The sequence below is a fragment of the Myotis yumanensis genome, unplaced genomic scaffold (assembly GCF_028538775.1).
Source record: "Myotis yumanensis isolate MYYU_CA2020_CCGP unplaced genomic scaffold, mMyoYum1.0.hap1 SCAF_8, whole genome shotgun sequence".
Taxonomy (NCBI): Eukaryota; Metazoa; Chordata; class Mammalia; order Chiroptera; family Vespertilionidae; genus Myotis; species Myotis yumanensis.
The window spans coordinates 39,074,110-39,095,067 of NW_027223759.1; the positions used below are offsets into that span (position 1 = coordinate 39,074,110).

Sequence of the window (20,958 nt, forward strand, 5' to 3'; positions counted from 1 at the left end):
AATTGCAAATGTAGTTCAAAGAAGATTAATTATCTTACATCTATCTCAGAGAAAAGCGCCAAACAGGAATATGTGCTAACCAGGTAATCACCTTGCAATCTAATCAGGAAAGATCTGGAGGTATTGTGAAGTCCTGCAACCCTCATCTTGGAGCCCAAGGCAGTGCTGGATTAAATTTCAAAAAACAGATGCATAAGAAGAGAACACTGTTATTACTGCAAAGCCGTAGTTAGGTTCTAGAAGGAATACGTTTACATTATTAATCACCTCTGGACACATAGAATATTATTGCCTTGGAAAGGGGGCACAATGTCAGCAAAGCACCCATCCCACTAGATCTCAAGAAAATAAAATTTGGAGGAAAGGGTGAAAACAAACAGATCTTGGTCACACGTGGGGAAAAATACCTAAATAATTAATGTTAAAATGAAGAAATCATAATGTGCTCATTACAAAAAGGGAAGACACATATTAGTGAGCAAAGAATATAAAGACACGGCCCTTCTCTGCTAAGAGTATTCAAATTAGACAGGAAGATAAATGGAAATTCAATCTCCAGTTAAAAAATAAGTGTAGGCCAAGAGGACAATTCTTTTTCACAGAACACTAGTGATTCACATAGAAAACAATCCCCTAAGACAGGGAGAAAAAAGATTAGCATAGCTCCCCAAGTAAGCCTGTGATTTAGCAATGTGGTTTGTATCCCTTCTTCTTCCAAAGGCAAATACTCCAGTCAGATTTAAAAGTGAGACAGAGGTAAAACACTAATTGATAACTCAGAAATAACCTTAAGATTTCCATTTAAAACTTCCTATACTTTTTCATATTGATTTTTTAGACATAAATGTCTGGGTCCAATTCTACATAAAACCAACTCATTAGCCTTAAAGATCTATCTCATTATTTTCTCATCACATTTATGAGAAAATAATAATGAAAATGAACTGACCTGAAAAATCCCTCAGCATTGTGTTTCAATTCATTGTTACCTATCTTCAGCAGGCAGACATCCTTACAATAATATCAGTGGTTTTGAGCAAATGTAAAAACTTTAGCTGAACCTGAGTTGGGGCTTTTAAGAACAAATATCACTAAAACACTTGATTCATTAATTCTCATAATATGTGAAGGTTAAAATAAAACATTTTCTGATATTTGTAATATTAGTGCCCCCTTTTAAACAAATATAATTTAGTAGCCTATTGAAAAAATCTTATGCTATCTTCCATCTAGTTCTAAGTTGCTGTGAAATATTTTTGTATTTCTAAGACACTTATTGCCTTATTGCCCAATATTGAGATAGACCTCCTATTTACTTCACAAGTGGTTGTTAAATTACTTCTCAGGTCTTTCACAGTTTGCAAAGTATTTCCCCCTTTGCTTGGGTCCTTGTGTTAACCCTATGGAGATGGTATATTTATTTCCCATATTACAGATGAGGAAACTGAAGTTTAGAGGGAATGAAGAATATCATTCAGCAGCAAGTGAGCAAATGCTAAGTCAGAGCTCAAGTCCTGCTCATCTAACTAGAACTCATGCTTTCCCCATTACATGACGTTGGAGCCATCCGAAAGTAGTGATCAGGAAAGATTTGTAGTGGAAATTATTGGAGAACTAAAGATGAGCTATAAGACACTGAGGAAAAGTTTGCAAAATATCTCAAAAGCAATGGAAAAAAGCAAAATATGAGCAGGACAATTATCAACCAATGGTACTGATATTCCTATATAGTTTCCAAAATGTTTCGTATGCCAGATGTCTTTTGACTATTACTGTAACGCATTGAGACAATGCTGATATAATTACTCCTGTCTTATAAATGAAAAAAAAAAATTGAGGTCTCTAGGCTTAAAATTGACAGCTGAAATTGGAATTTGAGTCGTCTATTCCTAGTTCCTAGTTTTCTTCCACGTTCAGAGTGGTTTTCAAAATATAGCCTCCGGCCTCGATACCTGAGTGTTGCTGATGTCTGCAGAGCAATCTAAAAGTCTATAAGGCCTTGTTCATAGCATCTTACCGTGTAAGCTCTTACCCATTTCTTATTGAGAAAAACTGATTTAGCAAGTCTTCAAATTTGTTGATGCTGTTCTTGTTATTACCAAGTTCTTTATCCACTGACATTTGAATTTATGGACATAGTTAAAAGCAGTTTGTCTGCTGATGATAATCCATGTTTAGGAACCCATGCACCACACCCTCATAAACACAAACAGTAGGAAAAGGCTTAAATTAATCCCTTTCTGCTACGTTCCTTCTCCATGTTTCGGAACCTCTGTGTTGGTAACCTGACAGCCCTCCCAAAGCTCCTCACCTAAGGCTAACTGTTCTCAAAGTTGATTTACTCAGTTATTGCCAGGAATGAGCAATAATGGTTCTAGGAAAGCGATGGTGGGATGGCTTGAGAACCCCCTATATTAGATAGCACTGGAAAGGCACAGGCAATGCCAAGTTATCCAACAGACGCACATTTGCAACAGAAAACCTAAAGAGAAGCTGTTTTTTCTATATATTTGAGTCCTGTGGTTTTTAGTTTAATGTTGAATCCATGTTGAAGTGCATTTAGAAGGGAGACACCAAAACTGCTTCTGTGCGTGAGCTTCCAGAGGCCTTACTAGTAATCTTGCCTTGGCTGAGGACATGAGACACAGTTCTTTGTCATGTCACAGGGGGGAAATTGGGAGTTGCCTGCATGTATTTAATGCTTCTTCCAGCTGTTGTTAGAAAAGCAGCCCTCAAATTATTCTCTCCCCATAGGTGGTTAAAAATAGGCAGGGAGGAGAGAGGGATAGAGTTGTTCTTTGCAGGACATAAAAAATGCACATGCTGCTAAATTGTGCAAGCCACAGGGAAGGAACACTTCTCACAGGTGTTCCCCTCCGCGGAGGTTACTCATTTGCCTCCAAGTGCAATCCAAGGTGTTGACTTGATGCTTTAAGGGCCCCTCTCAGGTACTCTGGACCTGGGGTATCTGGAGATACCAATACTTATCTGAGCTCAGTAGCAAACACCCTGTTCCCCACTCTGAAGTGCAGGGCACTGGAAGCTGGGTGTTTTTCTCATGGAAGGCTTTCGCTTCTGGAATTTCCTGCCTGTCCGAGCCCGCCAGAACCCCACCTTACTGACCTTCAGGGACTCATGAAAGACTTCTTTTCAAAATAACCTTTACTGATGGCAAGAGACCTTAAGACTATAATTTTTATAAATGACAACTTAAGCAATCTATCATAGCTCGTGTTCTTCTGGGGGATGATTTAATTTTGGCGCTTGCTTCCTGTAGCGATTTCAAACAGGGGTACCGTTTGAAGAATAAACATACCAACGAGTGTCTGCCCGTAGTAATGAGTGAGAATGCCTACCTGGGTGTGCAAATACTTAGAATTCTGAAAATATAAAAACGGTCAGATCACTGCTCCTTCTCACCTGGTAGCTCAGGTGTGCAGGTGCCTGCAACAGCCCTACACTCCCAGGTGAGTAATGAAACGGCTCTTCCCTGGAAGCTCTAGGATGGTGTGCATGTGTGCTTGTCAGATCTCAAGCCCACCCCGGAGAGCAGCACTGGCTCTGGCTGGACGCTAAGATATTTACTCTGGACGATTATGCCAAGACATTAACAGCTGCTGGATTAATTATTGATGGAGTTAGTGTCAATCATCTCAGAAGAAAACCAAAGAATAATATTTTAAAGTCATCTGGTCAAAAAAAAAAAAAAAAGTCTCTGCTAACACAGCTCTCTTGTCCTTTATTACTCTTGCACTTCTCCAGCCAAAGAAGTAATCTCAGAAAACCGCTCTTCTAAAATTATTTTTCCTGTTCCCTTCAATGTTTTCTTTCCAAGCGCTCTCCCTTTCAGAACTCAGCACCTGGGTACGTCTTGTACTGTTTTCAGAAGATGCCCTACGTCAGGGTAACCGATGACATGTTTTCGTTTGGAAAACTTCAATAAACACGGAAAAGAAAACCCGGAGGAGCCGGAGCCCCCCACCCACGAGTCCTTCGGGTCCTCAGCGAGGCTGCGATGCCTTCCGCGCTGCGGGCCTTCCAGGCTGCGCCAAAACACGTCCGGGCGATTCCGTGTGCTCCTCCAGCCCGGAGCCCGTTAAAGAGGAAAAACAAATAGCGGCTCTGAGGATCTCCAACGAGGGAGTTGCACTCTGGCTTGCCTAACATGTGAAAGGTCCGCCCCTCCGCGCCGCCCGGCATCCCGGTGAGGAGACCTCTGCGGTTGCCAAGAATTTTATCAGAGACCGGAGTCCCGGGGCCGGCGCCCGCGAGCACCCGGGTCGGGACGAGCCTGGGCGCCCGGCTGTGCGCGCGCCTGCAAAGGCGGGATTTGGAGGCGGCGAGGCTGCGGGAGGCGCTGCAGTGTCCGCGAGCCCCCGGGCGGTCCCGCCTCACTCGCCGGAGCGGGTGAGCCTCCCGAGTCCCTGCCCGATCCACCGGCGCCAGCTTGGGCGCGCGGGAGCGGCGTTGGCGAGTGTCGCCCCGGGGTCCTCCGGGGCCGGGCGGAGCACCACCCCCGCCGGGCGCGCCCCGCCGCTGCGGCTCACGCCCCTCACCTGGGCGAGGCCGGGCGCGCAGGCGCTCAGCGCGGGGGCCGCGGTGGTGGCGCGCCTGTGCCCGGCGCCCGCCGGAGTTGGACTGTTCGGGACCGCGCCGGGCCGAGCTGTCGCCCGTGCTGTCGCCGCCACCGCCCCGGCGGCCGCAGATCGCGGGGAAGCGTCTGCGCGGAGCCCCGGAGCAGCCCCGGCGGGACCGCCGCCGCCGCCAGCGCGAGCAACAGCTTCCCGGCGGGGCGGCCGCTGCCCCCGGCGCCAGCGGCCCGCGCTCCGAGGTAAGCTCCGGGCGCCCAGCTCAGCCCAGCCCGGCGCCTGGCGCCCGCCCGCCCGCCCGGGCTGAGCCCGCACCTGGGCGCCGCCCCGGGGAATGGCCCGCAGCCCCCCTCGCGGTGGAGTTCCCACTTGGTCCGCGGTCCCACTTGTAGAGGGGGATGCCCAGCTGCCACTCGCCAGGGCTGCGGGCTGGGAGGTTCCTGCGAGCCCCGGGAGTTAGGAGTGGGTCCTGGAAGCCAGAGGAGTGGAGGCACCCCCCGTGTGGGCTCCCGGGCGCTGGTCCCTGAGGACGGAGGGGAGGATGGAGCAGGGGAGAGGGCCAGGAGAGTGCCCCTCTGTGGTGAGCCGCAGTGCCTCCGCCGCCTGGGCTGGGAAGTTTGGGGCTGGCATCTCTTCATTCTAAGGGGATAAATGGGTATTGGGGGGAAGGAGGTGTGGGAGGGAGGGAGCAGTCGAAGAAGCTTGGGGTCCCAAGAGAGTTCTGCAGCTGATTGAAGGTGAAACGGGGCGTGCGGGTGGGGGGCTGAGAGGTAGAAAAAAGGTCCCAAAGTTTGCAGCTTGCTGGGATCCCTGAGGGGGGTCCGGGCTACCGAGCGCTGGGTGAAGGTGTCCGCGCAGAATGGGAGGACGCGGTGGGGCTGCGGAAGGGACAAGGAGAAGGGGAGGGAGGACCATCTGTTTCGACACTGTTGTTTGCGGGGGCCGCTGGGGAGAGCTGGCAGGACCACGCTTTCCGGAATGCGTTCCCAGGCTCTGGAGGACAAACATTTTCTATGGTGAACCTGGATGGGGAGTGTTAGGATTCTTCAAGGAAAAATAAATTGCCACCAAGCCCTCAGCCCCCGTGGGTACGAAAGAAACAGAGTTTTGGAATGCTCTCTAGTTCATGGCTTAGCCAGTGTCGCTTTCATGCAGAGGTGTGGTTTGCAGGTCCTTTTGGTTTTGCTTTGCTCGGGAGCACCACACCAGGGTGAATGCAAACTTTGTTAAGATGTAGCAAAAGATGCTCAGAAAGAAGAAATGAAACATTTGCTTTATGGAGTCCAGTCTGAAGCTTGGAAACTGGCAGCTTCAGAACAATGCATGAAGCAGTCGGAAGTGCACTTATCAAATTAAAAAGAAGGCTTTTCATAAAGTCAATAAGCTACATCTTAGATAAAGGTCAAGGTTTTGGCTTGAAAGAATTTCCTGGGCCTGGTTTCACTGCTTTTCACAGTCCTTTCTTCTTATTTTGATGCCATATGTGCAGTGATTAGGCACCACCCCTGTCCTCTATTAGGTAAATGCGCTGAGAACGCAAACACTGCATTGCAAGTTCTGTTGTTGCTTGAGGGTTTTAAGGTGGAAAATGCTTATTTGGCCAAAGTGTGGGTCGTAGTTCAGATTCTATATTCCCATAAATCAAGTATTTGTGGATTTATAATTTACGTTCCTGCTCATTTCCAAAAGTGATTGGAGGAAGCTTGGAATGAAAGCCACAAATCAAAGAGCTATTCTTGTAGCTCTCCTTGACCTCTCTTGCATTTGTAGTAAAATTCTTTTGAGAAGGTGAATCCTCCTAACAAAGGAAAACTTACTGTCCTCTCTGGAATCATCCTAGTGATATAAATATTTTTCAGTATCATTCCTTATATAATCTGTTTGCATTCTATTATTTTACCTTATCTAAGTAATAATCTTTTTATAGATTATTACCACTAAATAGCAGCTATAGGGGTAAAAATTTGAATTTTACAGCACTTGACCAATAAACAGATTCCCAGAGCAAAAATAGAACTGTGAACTTAATGTGTCCTTCTTTTTTAAAATTTTCAATTATTTAATTTTTTAAAAAAAAACATTCAATCTCTTAAGCATCTTCCCCATCACATAGTTAATTAATTATTTTTTTATTTTTTATTAAATGTATTGGGGTGACATTGTTTAATAGGATCACATAGGTGCCAAGTGTACATTTCTATGATACAAGATCTGTATATTGCACTGTGTGCCCCCCCTCCCCCACCACCCAATGTATCCTTGAACTGAGGTAGAAAGGAAACCAAGAGTGGTGTCTCCTCTACAGTCAGACCAGAGAAGGAACTGTCATTAGTACTTGTTACCCAAATATAGCCAATTAGTAAGACCCAAGAGCAGTTGGAGGAAACCTATACGACGTGTATTATATGAGGATCTATCAAAGTATATCAAGTGTTCTCAGAATCTTTTTACTTAGGCTAGTGACCTGGCCCAGACAGAAAATAAAAATCCTGCAAAACAAACACAATTCTCAGAGGAGATGTCTCAATAGAACAATGCTGTGTGGAGTTTCTCTGATTAAATCCTTGAACTGCCCACCCCCCCCACCCTTTAGAATTTTTTCTGCCAGCTGAATTTGAAGATATTAGCGCTCGATTTCTAGCAACACTATTAAAAACACAAGCAATTGCTTTGCTTCTCATAGGTGTGACTTATTTGCGAACACCTGTAACAGAAGAAAAGAGTAAAATTGATTGTCTCCTGTTTCTGTAAGATCCTATGTCTTCAAAGATTTAAAGAGCAATGATCGTTTGTCCCAATTTCCCACTGCTTTTCTTTTGCTTCGAGGACTTTATTGTGACAACCTCCCCCCCCCCCCCCCCCCCGCCAACCCACCATTTCACTATGTCTATTTAGTCACCTCCCCTGCTCCTGTCTCTGTTCCCCATGTGTCTCAATATGGTCTTTTTAGCCTGGCTTTTCTTTTTCATCTTTCTTAATACTGTATATTTCTCTTGATCCCCTTTGTTTTATAGATGATCTCCTTTTTGCTTTTGGTTCTGTGGTGTCCTTTTATTAGTGCCAGATTGTTTTCCTAAAGTAACCTCCTTATCTCTACTCTCCCTCCAAAATTTCATGTTGACATTTTGAACTACCTACGAAATGGCTTTTTTTTTTTTTTTTTTTTACAGAGAGGAAGGGAGAGAGATAGAGAGTTAGAAACATCGATGAGAGAGAAACATCGATCAGCTGCCTCCTGCACATCTACTGGGGATGTGCCTGCAACCCAGGTACATGCCCCTGACCGGAATCGAACCCGGGACCTTTCAGTCCCCAGGCAGACGCTCTGTCCACTGAGCCAAACCGGTGTCGGCAGAGATGGCTTTTATATTACTCTCAGATGCTTCAAATTTAACAGATCTAAACTCTCATCAACATCTTTCTCCTTCCATGGACAGAGGTGACTGTTAATTTCTGTATTTCTCCCTGTCACTCAGAGCCTTCTCAATTTCTTTGCTTTCCACATACAATACACAGGTAAAGCCCAGAGACTCCATTTCCATGATGCTTCATGATGCTGTTCTTCCCTTGGTGATGACTTCGTTCAGACTCTTCTTATCTCTTCTTAGGGACTACCATGATGTCTTCCTGACTAGTTTCACATCTCCAGTCTCTCTCATTTCCAGTCCATTTGCACTTGGTTTGCAGAATAAGCTTCTTAGAGCAGAGCTAACTTCAGTCACTGTCTAATGAACATGTCCCCAGTGCCCAACCAAATGCCGTATAAACGACTCCTCTGATGTTTAAGACCCTTTGCAGTCCAGACCCACAGTAGCTCCACATTTTTTACTTTGATCTCATAGATTCATTAACTCATTTGTTCATTTATTCAATGGATATTTGAGTGCCTGCTACAGGCCAGGCACAGCCATAGGTAATCATTTTAGAAGTATCTAGGTACTTGCACAGTGACATGTTTCAAATTTTATTTGTCAATGGTGGAATCCACTGTTAAAATATAATCTTATATGCCCAGCCAGCATGGCTCAGTGGTTGAGCATTGACCTGTGTACCAGGAGGTCACATGCCCAGGTTGTGGGCTCCATTCCCAGTGTGAGGTTGTGCAGGAGGCAGCCAATCAATGATTCTCATCATTGATGTTTTCATCTCTCCTTCCCTCTCCCTTCCTTTCTGAAATCAATAAAAAATTTTTTAAAAAATCTTGTGTGGTTGAAATGGGGCCCCAGCAATCTCATGAGCCTCCCCTCCCTACCCTTTATGGATGATGAGTTAGAGGAAACCTATTAGCAGTCTCTGAGGCTTCATCACAGACTCCTGAGTCTGCTTGAAACAATTCAAAAAACACTGCTCTAGGCTGAAGGCAATGTTCCTTCAACACCCAGCAGGCCTGTGAGTTCTGCATCTTTGCTCAGGCTGTTCCCTCGGCCTGAAACAGGGCCTCCCCCTTTCCCATAACCATTTCTGCCTGTCAGAGAGTCAGTGCAATTGCTGTGCACTTCCTGATCTCATTTTGAATTCAGTTTTTGCCCCTCCAAACCATTTTGCTTGACTTCCTCTTGGAGCACGTCATGGTCTTCCTCATATATATGTGCTCTCTGCATTCTCCCCTAAAAGCAACATGCCAGCCACACCTGACCTCAAGCATCTATTTCTCAAAATACCCAGCTCTGGGCCTAGCATATCGTGGGCACGAACAAATAACTTAATTAGATTGACTTCTACTTAGTTACCTAGTTCCCATCTCTGCCTGTAATAGCTCTTTGTTTTAATTCCTCAATTTGGTTCGTATAGTAGAGCCAGGTCTTCTCAAAATTGTTTATGCATCTTAATCACGAGGGAATCTTATTAAAATGCAGATCTTGGTTCAGAAGGTTAGGGATGAAGCACCCAAATACTGGCATAGCTGATCCAAGAACTCCACTTTGAGTGGCAATGGTAGTAGATGCTACTTCACAGGTTTGGGAGTTTCTGGCAGTCCCTAGCTCTTTGGTGATTTTTCTACAGTTAGTGTTTGCTTTGATATTACTTTCTATTTTGAAAGTACTTTAGGCTTCAGCATGCTTCCCAAGGCTGAGTGGAAGGTGTGATTCTCTTGTATTTTCCCCTTGTTTTGCTGATACAGCATTGCAATGGCCAGTTCTCTCTATTGTTCTGGTCACTTCTATTGCCTTATTTTATCTCCCTTCTCATTTACCCGTCAGTCAGTCAATTTCAGATTGTGGCTGTTCTCCTTTCTCATCCTGTTATGACCTTTTCTTTCTTTTGCTCTCTCTGGTTCTTGACATTCTCTTCAGATGCCGTGGCCGACTCCTTGCCCCAACTGTTTGCCTACGGCTTCCAAAATTTTTCTGTGAAAGGAGCAGTGAAATAGGGCACAGGAGACTCCAGCTCCTGTTCTGCCTTTACTGCTGCTGGGAGACACTGGGCAAAGCTGCTTCTTTCCTGGGCTCTTCACTTGTGGCTGGAGGGTGTGGATTGCAGTTTCCTGGATCTACTTCAGCACGAAGATGCCAGGTGGGATCTTCATGTGGGGCAGAAAGGGCAGATTGGGAAGGAAACAGGAATGGTCTGATGATGTAGGTGTTGATGTGTGCCCCCATCTAGTGTTTCTGTTCTAGGTAAACAACTGGAGCTTTGGTTGTTCTCCCACTATTTGGAGAAAGACTGATATTTTTTTAAAAAACAAAAAAACCCAAAGCACCATCCTTGGCGTTTGTTAATCCAGTTGCTTTCAACCCTAGATTCACACTAAAATTCTCTCAGGAGCTTTAAAAAAATAGTGATGTTCTTAGCTCATCTTGAAGGAATGATTTATCAGTATTTTTTAAATCTCCCCAAATGATTCTCATTTCCAGCCCGGGTGGACAGCTCTAGCATCTGGTCTGTAAAGAGAGTGTGGATTGGCGGTTAGGAGCATAGCGTGTGTTGAGTCAAATCCTGGCTTTGCTCCTTACCAGCTTTGAGAGCTTAGGGAGGTTACTTAACCTCTTTGGGCCTCGATTTCTTGATATGTGAAATGGGTTGACTTGGTTATGGGGGATTGGTAAGACCCAGCAGTGGGGTGCTGTGTACACTTTGGTTGTCTAAGAGAGAATAGTGGCTGTTCATCATGATAATCACACTATTACAATTTATATCTCTCAATCACGTTAGGGTCATCTTGTCTTAGTCCAGTTAACACTCTCGTTACCCCCCGTTCACCTTTAACATATTTAGCATAGTATAATCAGTTTGAAAAGAAATTTATGAGCATATTCTTTGCAAGTAGTGAAAAAAAATACAGAAGGCGGATATATTAATAAAAACCAATCACCCTTATAGTTTTGATCCATTTGGTGCCACATCAACTCTATGATCTCATAAATAGCAGAGATGGATTAAAATACATACAAACTGATACAAAAAGATGACCAGGCTTTTATATCCACTTCATGAAAAATGACTAGCTCTTTAATAAAGACAGTTCTGTCACCAACAAATAGAAAGGCTTGAAATTCACGGTTCTAAGAGAGCATTTTATTTTGGAAATAAATATGAATGTGTTACGCGTTTACATTTTTTACTTTATAATAGGAAATGGAATTGTTTTTTTTAAAAGCATAAACACAGATATTCTGTGCTCTGCAGACTAAAACTAATCAACTTTTTCTTCTCTTTTTGGCTGAGATTCTAGAATAGCCATTATGCTATTATGGTATCCTTATATCAGCAAAGCAAGGATTGAATAAATGGACATAAGCAATATTAACTGAGGGCCCACATTCCTTTTTTTATGTCTGCATCTGAAAATAAATAACAAGAGTGCTTATTAATTTCTCTAGGCCTGGCATAGGTAATCATGAACATCAGTAGTTGTTATGCTGATGTCCTTTACATGTGAAAGGACTGCATATGGGTACAGTTCGCATCCTTTTCTCTTAGAATAAAATGTTTCATTTCTGCATATTTACTCTTTTCAATTAAATCCTAACTAAAGTTTATGTTTCCATATTGTGATGTGTTCTTCTTAGCAACACAATTAAGAAGATATTATGAACTTTTAAAAAGAACTTTTGAGCTACACTAAGAAGAGGCCCATTGTGAGAGTTCATTTGCCAATTCTTTTAACTCTTAGCTTTAATATACTCATGTTAAAACTGTGTGAAATTCCACGGAGATCTGTGATATTTGATGTTTATTGGTTAGAGTGGCCAGTCTGATTGTTTCTTTATTACATAGGCTCTTGGAGTCTAGAGGCCTGGACTCCTGGTTAGTTCATCTCAGGCTTAATCGGTTGTTATTCCTCTGACATGCTACTTAGGGATAGAGAAATGACTGCTATGCAGTCAAAATCATTGTCTTTAGGGTTAAAAGGGATCTTTATGCAAAATCCTTATTGATAATTTAGAAAAATAAGATTCAGAGAATTTATAATATTTAAACTTGAGCCTAGGCAGATTAAACATTACAAGTAAGGGTTAGAAAACTTCTACTGATATTAACACTAGAATTTAAACTTCACATAGAAATTGGGTGGACTGGGTGATGTCCTTAGATTTGATACTTTTTAAAAAATGTTGGGAGAGAGAGAGAGAAGGAAAGAGAGAGAGAGAGAGAGAGAGACAGACAGACATCAATTTGTTGTTTCATTTATTTATGTTTTCACTGGTTGATTCTTGTATGTGCCCTGACTGTGGAATGAATCTGCAACCATGGTGTATGGGGATGATGCTCTAACTAGCTGAGATACCTGGCCAGGGCCTAGATTTGATACTTTAGATATGGAAAAACTTTTCCTAATAGAATTTGGGAGAGGTATAACCTATATGTTATGAAAAATATAATGCCGAGAATAAGAATACAAAGTATAAAATGTCATTGTTTATGTATAAATGTTACCAGTGATGGCAGCTCTCGGTTCTTGAGTTCAGCAAAGAAAGAATTCAGAGCTAAGAACTCTAGTGCAAGAGGAAATTTACTTAGCATGCAAAGCAGAAGTATACTTAAAGAGAAGATTCCAGTGGGCTGCTCAGAGAGCTGCTTCGGGCCTTTTAGAAAGAAAGTCACAAGGGAGAAGAAGTGAGCCAGCTGGGCTGCATGGACTCAGGAAACAGCTTACAGAGGCAAAAGAAGGGCTCTTGGAGACAGGTTCAGGTAGTTAGCCCAGGACAAGCTGTCACTGCCCACTGCTCCCCTGGTTGCAAATCTCATGGGACTCTCAGAGCTTAGGAGAAAGAAAACAAAGATACACACCTCAAGAAAGAAAGTGTGGACATGTTAGAGAGAGAGCCTGTACTGGGTCCTTTGTCTTAAGAGTTTTTATATGTTTTCTAAAGGCAGAAATTTTAGAAGAGATCTCAGGGGAGGAGCATTCATCAGCTTTCCAGGTGTGTCCTCGAACATGCCGATTCATCAGTGTTGTGGTCTCTACTAATGGGTTGACACTAGAGTAGGGGTCATTGGTCATTGCATCTGATTCTGATGTCAGCCATGGCAGCGTCACTTTGTCTGGTTTTGTTGCTTTTCTGGGCCTGGAGCTGAAACAACAGCTGAGGCCTAGATGTTATCTCTAGCTTGACCAATACTCTGATGCTGATCAGAACCTCACTGTCCCAAGGGCTTAATGCTTAAGGGAGCGGTTGGGCAAGGGAGAAGGCAAGTGAGTCAGGGTGCTGGATGAGGCCAGTTTAAATGAGCTGTCTGTCTCAATATCCCCATTCCACTTGCCAAGGAATTTTCCTAACTTCTTTAATATCCTGCCACACAAATAAACTTCCTTGTATATAAACCCAGGCATTTTGATTTTATATATATATGATATATATGAAATATTTTTATTTAAATAAATTGGTCATTGCACATGGTCATAAATAATATCTGGAAATGCTGATGATTAAGCACATCTCATTCTCTGCATGAGTTGCATTAATGTAGGTGGAATTAGTATAGCCTACTGGTTGAATTCAGGGTCTGGAGTTAGACTTCATGGTTGCAAATTCTACTTCTTCCACTTATTGCTGTGTGGCTTCGATCAAGTTACTCAACCTCTCTGTGTCTTAGCTTCCCCGTCTAAGAAATATTGAGTGCATTTTTTTTTCATGGGATTATTGTTAAGTAACATGAGATAATACACATAACACAATTAACCAAGTTCTTGGTACCTACAGTACTCATAAAATAGCCATTAAAAGACATTATGTAGTTTAATAATTAATATCAATTACCTTCTAGGTACACTGATTTCTTTGCCAAGAGAATGTTTGCAACTCAGATTTTTGAGCCTTCAGTTTGAAACTTACTTTGTATTTTTTATTATGTTTTTCTCATCTACTTTTTCTTGTTTACTTTAGGAGAACAATGAAATGAAAGGGAGAATAGAGGTGTGGAATTGTAAGCACTGCAAGGACTCTTGAAAATTTGTAATCATGTGAAACACTGACAAACTTTTAATAACAAAACCAATAACCTGGGCTCTAGGATTTTTGGAAAGACCAAGTGGTCTTTAAAAGTAACTTAAAAATGTAGCTTCTGCATGGATGTGCTTCATGAACTTGGTAGGCACGTGTAAATCTGGAAAGTTTGAAAATGACCCATATCAGAGAGTGACTCCGGTATAGGAGCCAGCTTATGTCACTATGGTGTGTGTAACCAGGGTGGACTCATTCAAGGACAGTCTCTTCTTAGGCACCTGAATTGCAATTGAATAATTACTTGAATCCTCCCAAGTTCAAGGAAATTATTTTAATACTTGAATTGGATTTTCTAAGTTAGAATTTAGACAAAAATAATTAGCAAGAAAAAAAATAATTTGTGCAGAATTATCGAAGAGTTTAAGTCCATATATACCTAATTGCTTCATGTATGGTTCTTAATCATCAATCCCACTTCCATAGGAATAAAGTCATCCCCACACAGAATGTGGAAGCTAAAGTCTTAGTCTTGTTCCTTTAAAAATATATTTTTATTGATTTCAGAGAGTAAGGGAGGGGAAAGAGAGATAGAAACATCAATGATGAGAATCATTGATCTGCTGCCTCCTTCACGCCCCCTATTGGGGATTGAGCTCACAATCCAGGCATATGCCCTGACAGGGAATCAAACCCTGACCTCCTGGTCAATGCTCAACCATTGAGCCTTATCGGTTGCACTTGTTCCTTTTTTTGTATAGCCTTCTCCTTGTGTCTCATCCATGTAGTCACTAGGGCGGTCCTACAAATGTTTCTAGTGATGCCTGGACTTCCTAGATTACTAGTATCTAAGAGAGTCCCTAGAGAGCTTATAAAAAGAAATGCAGATTCCTGGAATTCACCCTTATAATTTCTGACTAACCAGGTCAAAGTTAGGACCCAGTAATTTAAACATTTTATCTAAATATTTAATAATTACCTCAGTTGATTCACAGACCACACTTGGAAATTAGTGCTCATTCTCTAAATTAGCACTAGTTCTCAACTTGGGATACGTATCAGAATTACTGTGGTTCTTCATAAAAGACCAGGAAAAGATCTCAGGCTCAGTTCTTCCATGTTGTAAAACCACAGGACCTTCCTTCCTTTAGCTGCTTAGAGTCACCCTGTGGAGCCTGTCCATTGTAAATTCTAATGAACCAGACTGTTCTTTCACTGACTACCCCCTGGCCTTTACCTATAGGATTTAGTCCACCATGGTTGTCCGTGGCAATGTGGGCTACCTGCCACGTCCCTCAGTATTCCTGTGACCTCAGATTCCAGGGCCCAAACCTAACCCTACAAAATCTAAAGGGAAGTGGTGGGAGGTAAGGTATTGGAGCCAGAAGTCTTTCTTGGCTCCCCAGATGATGATTGTGTCTCAGTGAAGATCTCTAGCTAGTGCTGTGTGGAGCATTGCCTTTGCCTACATGTCTCACAGCTTCAGACAACCCCAGTGGTTCTGGTAACCACATTGATGGCAGTGACCATATGGGTGGTACTGAGACCACCATGGCTACTGAATGTCAGCAGCGTCTCTTCCCTCTCATATCTCCAGGCTTCTTCATTCTCTGCAGCCTGAGAACAGCCATTTCTCCTATCCTTGTGGTTTTATGGTGAGCAACACAGACTCCTTTCTCTCTGGTCTCTTCCTGTTGTCCCTTTTCCACAGCTGCTAACTAGAGACTCAAAGGACCATGCCAAATGGACAGATGTGATGGCTCATATTCAAACTGCTGCTGTCCTGGCAGCGAAACCCCATTTAAGTCCTTTCAAATCCCTGAAGTATTTCTTGCCTCCCTGTGTATAGCTTACATAAGCAAGGTTTAAATTTGTCAAGAATTTCACAAGTTCCCAGATCTGTTGTCTTCCTCTTATACTGCATTGGAAAACGAACAGTACAATGTGCTCTTGGCTTGCATAGGAAAAGGCAACCTAATCTTTGGAAATATTTGATTTCTTGAAATCGTGTTTCTGAATTATCAAGAATTGTAGCAAGAACAGTTGTTTACTATGTATGTGTAACAGTTCTGAGTCTACAGAGTATATACTTCAATGGACCCATTTAAAATAACAAATTATGGAATGTTTCAGTGAAGCTACATAAAGTAATGATAAATATGCCATTAAAAGTGATTAAGTATTATATTGTGAATACTCTATTGTGGTTAATTTTAAAATCCAGCAATAGCATTCTCTCTTGTTAAAGAACCCTTTGTTATCAAGAAAACCTCAGAAAGTGATTGAGGATAAGGTGGCATAAAAGTTGACAGTTTAGTATCTTCTCATTGCAAGGTCATGTTATGACAGAATTCTACATTCAGCCTGACTCAGCCCTCCTCAATGTCAACTCCTTTTCTCAACTATAAGTAAAGCTCACTGGTAACTGAAGGGAGCAGGGGTGGGTGAAGGTAGGTGATTGGCAAACAGGTATACCTACCTGCCCTGGTTGGTGTGGCTCAGTGGGTTGGAGCATCATCCTGTACACCAAAAGGTTACAGGTTCAATTCTCGGTCAGGGCACATACCTAGGTTCTGGGTTTGATTTCTGGTCAGGCCGGGTATGGGAGGCAACCAATTGATGTTTCTCTCTGTCTCTCACATTCTCTCTCCCATATCCTCTTTTTAAAATCAATGAAAATAGCCCTAACCGGTTTGGCTCAGTGGATAGAGTGTCGGCCTGCGGACTGAAAGGTCCCAGGTTCGATTCCGGACAAGGGCATGTACCTTGGTTGCGGGCACATCCCCAGTAAGAGGTGTGCAGGAGGCAGCTGATCGATGTTTCTAACTCTCTATCTCTCTCCCTTCCTCTCTGTAAAAAATCAATAAAATATATTTAAAAAAAATAAAATAAAGTCAATGAAAATATCCTCAGGTGAGGATTAAAAAAAAAAAAAGGTATACTTACCTGAAAAGTGTTGTCACCAATCAAATTACATGAGAGAGTGAATTATGCATATAGGAGATAATATGGGAGATAGCAATGTCAGACCTTATGGATCTTCTCAAAAGAAAATTACTGGTCACATGGCAAGTTTTTAAAACATTAGGAAATAATTTAAAAGACATCATCTGAACTATTAGCATCAGAGGGCTAATAATGGTGCTTGTTTGAGAGGCCTTCCACAGGACGGATTTGTAATAGCCTCTGGGGCTGTACTTAGTTGGGTAGGTTGTAGCACTTCAAAGCCCTCTCAGTCTAGCCCACTTCTTTGTTTCTGTTAAGTCTTATTCTGACCACGAGAAAGTGTGCACTAGGGGCACGATTTCAGCACTGGTTGATGCCACTATAAGCGGCCCAGAATGAAGAAAGACACAAGCTTCCAACCCCCGTGCTGTCATTTCTTAATCGCCTTTAGCAACAGGACAAGGCTCGTGCCTCACCATCTGGTGCCAGATAAGATGACTTTGAACAGACATGGCAGCTGCCTGAAAGAACGTGAAGGGATGACATGTGGACAAAGAAGTAGATTCACCTGTTTGAAGTTCCAACAGGCATGACCAGATTCAGTGGAATGGGATCTTAGGGAGGCAGATTTCAACTAGATATAAGAGAGAGCTTTCTACTGATTCAAAGTGTCCAGTAATGGCCTTGAAGTTTCATGATGCTCCAAGTGCAAGTATGAGAGGATCAGCCACCAGAAACAAGACAGAAGGAATTACATTGAGTAGAAGCTCAACTTGGCTGATCACTACAACCTGTTCCCTTCTTGGCATTATTGATAAAATAATTTGAGGAGTGGCAATAGGAAGGGGAGACATAAGAAAACAGGTAATTTTTTCTTGAGAAGATCCATAAGGTCTGACATTGCTATCTCCTATATTATCTCCCTGGGAGGCATTCTGCTCCTACATGTACAGTGGCCAAAAGGGCAAACCATTTCAGGGATTGGGAATATATTTATTTTAACATTTGCACAGAATGTTATGGAGGAGACACTAGAAGTAAGTGTGGGGTCATCTATCTTAATCTACACTAATAAAAGACAAACATGCAAATTGACCGTACCTTCGCTATGCCTTAAGCCATGCCCACCAGCCAATCAGAGCGCCTATATGCAAATTAACCCAACTAAGATGGCGGCTGGCAGCCACGGAGTTGGAGCAAGCAAGAGGCTTGGTTGCCCCAATGATGGAGGAAGACAAGCTTCCCGCTTGCTGTGTCGGGCTCTGAGCTCCACTCAAAGCAACAAAGTTTCAATTATAGAAGGTAAGTAAATCCCAGATACCTGCTTTCAGCCGGCCGTGGCCACGGAGCTGGAGCGAGCAGGAGGCTTCCCTCCCGCCCGCCCTGGCCAGCTCTGAGCTCCTCTCAAGGCTACATAGTTTCAATTATAGAAGGTAAATAAATCCCAGAATTAAAAAAAAGAAAAGAAAAAAAAAAGGAGAGGCTGGGAGCTTCCATCGCCGGAGGGCTTGGCCAGCCTGAAAACGGCCCTCAGCCTCTCACCCAGACTGGCCAGGCACCCCATTGGGGACCCCCACCCTGAAGGGGGTGTGACCAGCTGCAGACAGCTATCAGCCCCTCACCCAGGCTGGCCAGGCACCCCAGTGGGGACCCCTACCCTGAAGGGGGTGTGACCAACCTGCAAACACCCATCATCCCTTCACCCAGGCTGTCCAGGCACCCCAGTGGGACCCCCACCCTGATCTGGGACACCCTTCAGGGCAAACCAGCCGGCCCCCACCCATGCACCAGACCTCTGTCTTATATAATAAAAGGGTAATATGCAAACTGACCCTAACAGCAGAACGACTGGGAATGACTGGTCACTATGACACACACTGACCACCAGGGGGCAGACGCTCAATGCAGGAGCTGCCCCCTGGTGGTCAGTGCGTTCCCACAGGGGGAGCTCTGCTCAGCCACAAGCCAGGCTGATGGCTGCCAGTACAGCGGTGGTGGTGGGAGCCTCTCCCGCCTCCTCAGCAGCGCTAAGGATGTCCGACTGCAACTTAGGCCTGCTCCCTGCTGGCAAGTGGACATCCCCCGAAGGCTGCTGGGCTGCCCGAGGGATGTCTGACTGCCAGCTTAGGCCCAATCCCCCGGGGAGCAGGCCTAAGCCAGCAGGTGGACATCCTCCGAGGGGTCCCAGACTATAGAGGGCATAGGCTGGGCTGAGGGACCCCCCCAAGTGCACAAATTTCTGTGCACCGGGCCTCTAGTCCTATATAATAAACGGCTAATATACAAATTGCCCCCTCATGAGTTCAACTGGGAGACCGGAAGTTCAATTGCTTGCTATGAGGTGCGCTGATCACCAGAGGGCAGCACGGAACATGGCAGGCAACCAGTGGTGGTGGCGGGGCACTGAGGGAGCCAGGGAAGGAGGAGGCAGGGAGGCAGGGAGGCGGGAAACCTGATCGGGCCTGATCGCCGGCCAGGCCTAGGGACCCCATCTGTACACTAATTTTGTGCAGCAGCCTCTAGTACTATATAGTGTATCACACACAGATTAAGATTCCTTTGTCTGAAAAAGCTGTGACTGAGCAATGGTGACACAGCATCTCCTGAGCCTGACAATAAACAAACACCTTATAAAAATTTATGAAGTTCAGGTTGTAAAGAACACACTGCACATACCAAGTGAGAAGCATTTCTTATGAAAATAATTTTATCTGTAAGTCCGTTGTTTCCATATGGCCTATAACAGAAGCTCATGCTATGGCTAGATGCCTCAACAGCCTGTGAACTTTTATATGGGCTTTCGAAAGGGGATGATAGTTTTATGAGATACGATTTTCTCATCTCACCAAATTAGATTATCTGAGATAGCGTCCCTGGATGTGAAATTTCCATCCTGAGTAGATCTGCACCTCCTGAGACTCTGTGCAGCCTGCTAGCAGAGTGGAAATGGAGCATAATAAATCTGCCCCGAGCCCATTTCTCTCCACACAACTCCATAATTCATCCTTTGCTTGGTATCCATGACCACTTTTTTTTACAGCTAATCAGTCTGCATCCTGGCTGGCTCCCTTCATGTGCAATACCTCCTTCTTGGTCCAGATCTCTCCTCCTGGCACGCTCTTCTGCTTCCATGCTTCTTTCTAGAGCCAGATGCCATCAAGGACTCTGGATCCAAGCTGTTCCTAATCATGTGGCCAGCAGTTACTCTAGTTACAGGGTGGCCTATTTGTTGACTTATACTTGAAAATATATGTTCTGTTTAAAATGGATGAAGACAAATAGCAGCATCTCTGGAGTACCTCTGTGACCCAATATTTCCGTTATTCTCTCCTGAGTCTCCACTGAAGGGTCAGAGGAGTGACCTGCTACTGAAGCCACATGGCTCTGTGTTCCAGTCCCTCCCATGAGGAATGCTTCTTCGTCGCTCCTGTGGCTTTTCTACCCTTTTCTCTGCTTCAACATTGCTTTGGTCCAATAGCATTGCCACCATCTGCTGACACTTCACCAAGAGTGGCTCCAGGTGACTTTCCAGGAGCTTGGGAATAAAGAAGAGTTTAGGAAAATATTCTCCAAGGTGGAGTAAAGTCAATTATACTCAACTGCACTGGAAGTTAAATACGTTGTTTGCATGCCTATCACCAAACTTAATTATTTTTATAATATCGGGGAAGGAACTTATTTTTATTTATTTTTAAAAAATATATTTTTATTGATTTCAGAGAGGAAGGGAAAGGGAGAGAGATAGATAGAAACATCAATGATGAGAGAGAATCATTGACTGGCTGCTTCCTGCATGCTCTCTACTGGGGATCGAGCCCGCAAACCAGGCATGTGCCCTTGACCAGAATTGAACTCAGACCCAGACCCTTCAGTCTGCAGGCTGACACTCTGTCTACTGAGCCACCCTGGATAGGGTGGGGAAGGAATTTATTTTTACTGATTCTCACCATCATGTGCAAAATAACCATCAGTAGGTGAATTTTAAGAGAGAAAATTCTATAAATTATGAATTATGGAGGCATGGAAAATTGTCCTCT

At 43.7% G+C, this 20,958-nt stretch overlaps 1 protein-coding gene across 4 annotated transcripts in view; it reads left to right on the forward strand.

Annotated features, from left to right (window-relative positions):
• Window positions 1-4,775: 4,775 nt before the first annotated feature.
• ZNF385B (zinc finger protein 385B) overlaps window positions 4,776-20,958 on the forward strand; it is a 346,769-nt gene continuing 330,586 nt past the window's right edge. For 2 of the 4 annotated variants that reach the window (XM_070422656.1, XM_070422649.1), the window contains exon 1: window positions 4,782-4,831. The gene's annotated coding sequence lies outside the window, so the exon portion shown is untranslated. Of the gene's footprint in view, window positions 4,832-20,958 lie in introns of all 4 variants that reach the window. The other 2 variants (XM_070422651.1, XM_070422652.1) reach the window with 2 other exon arrangements.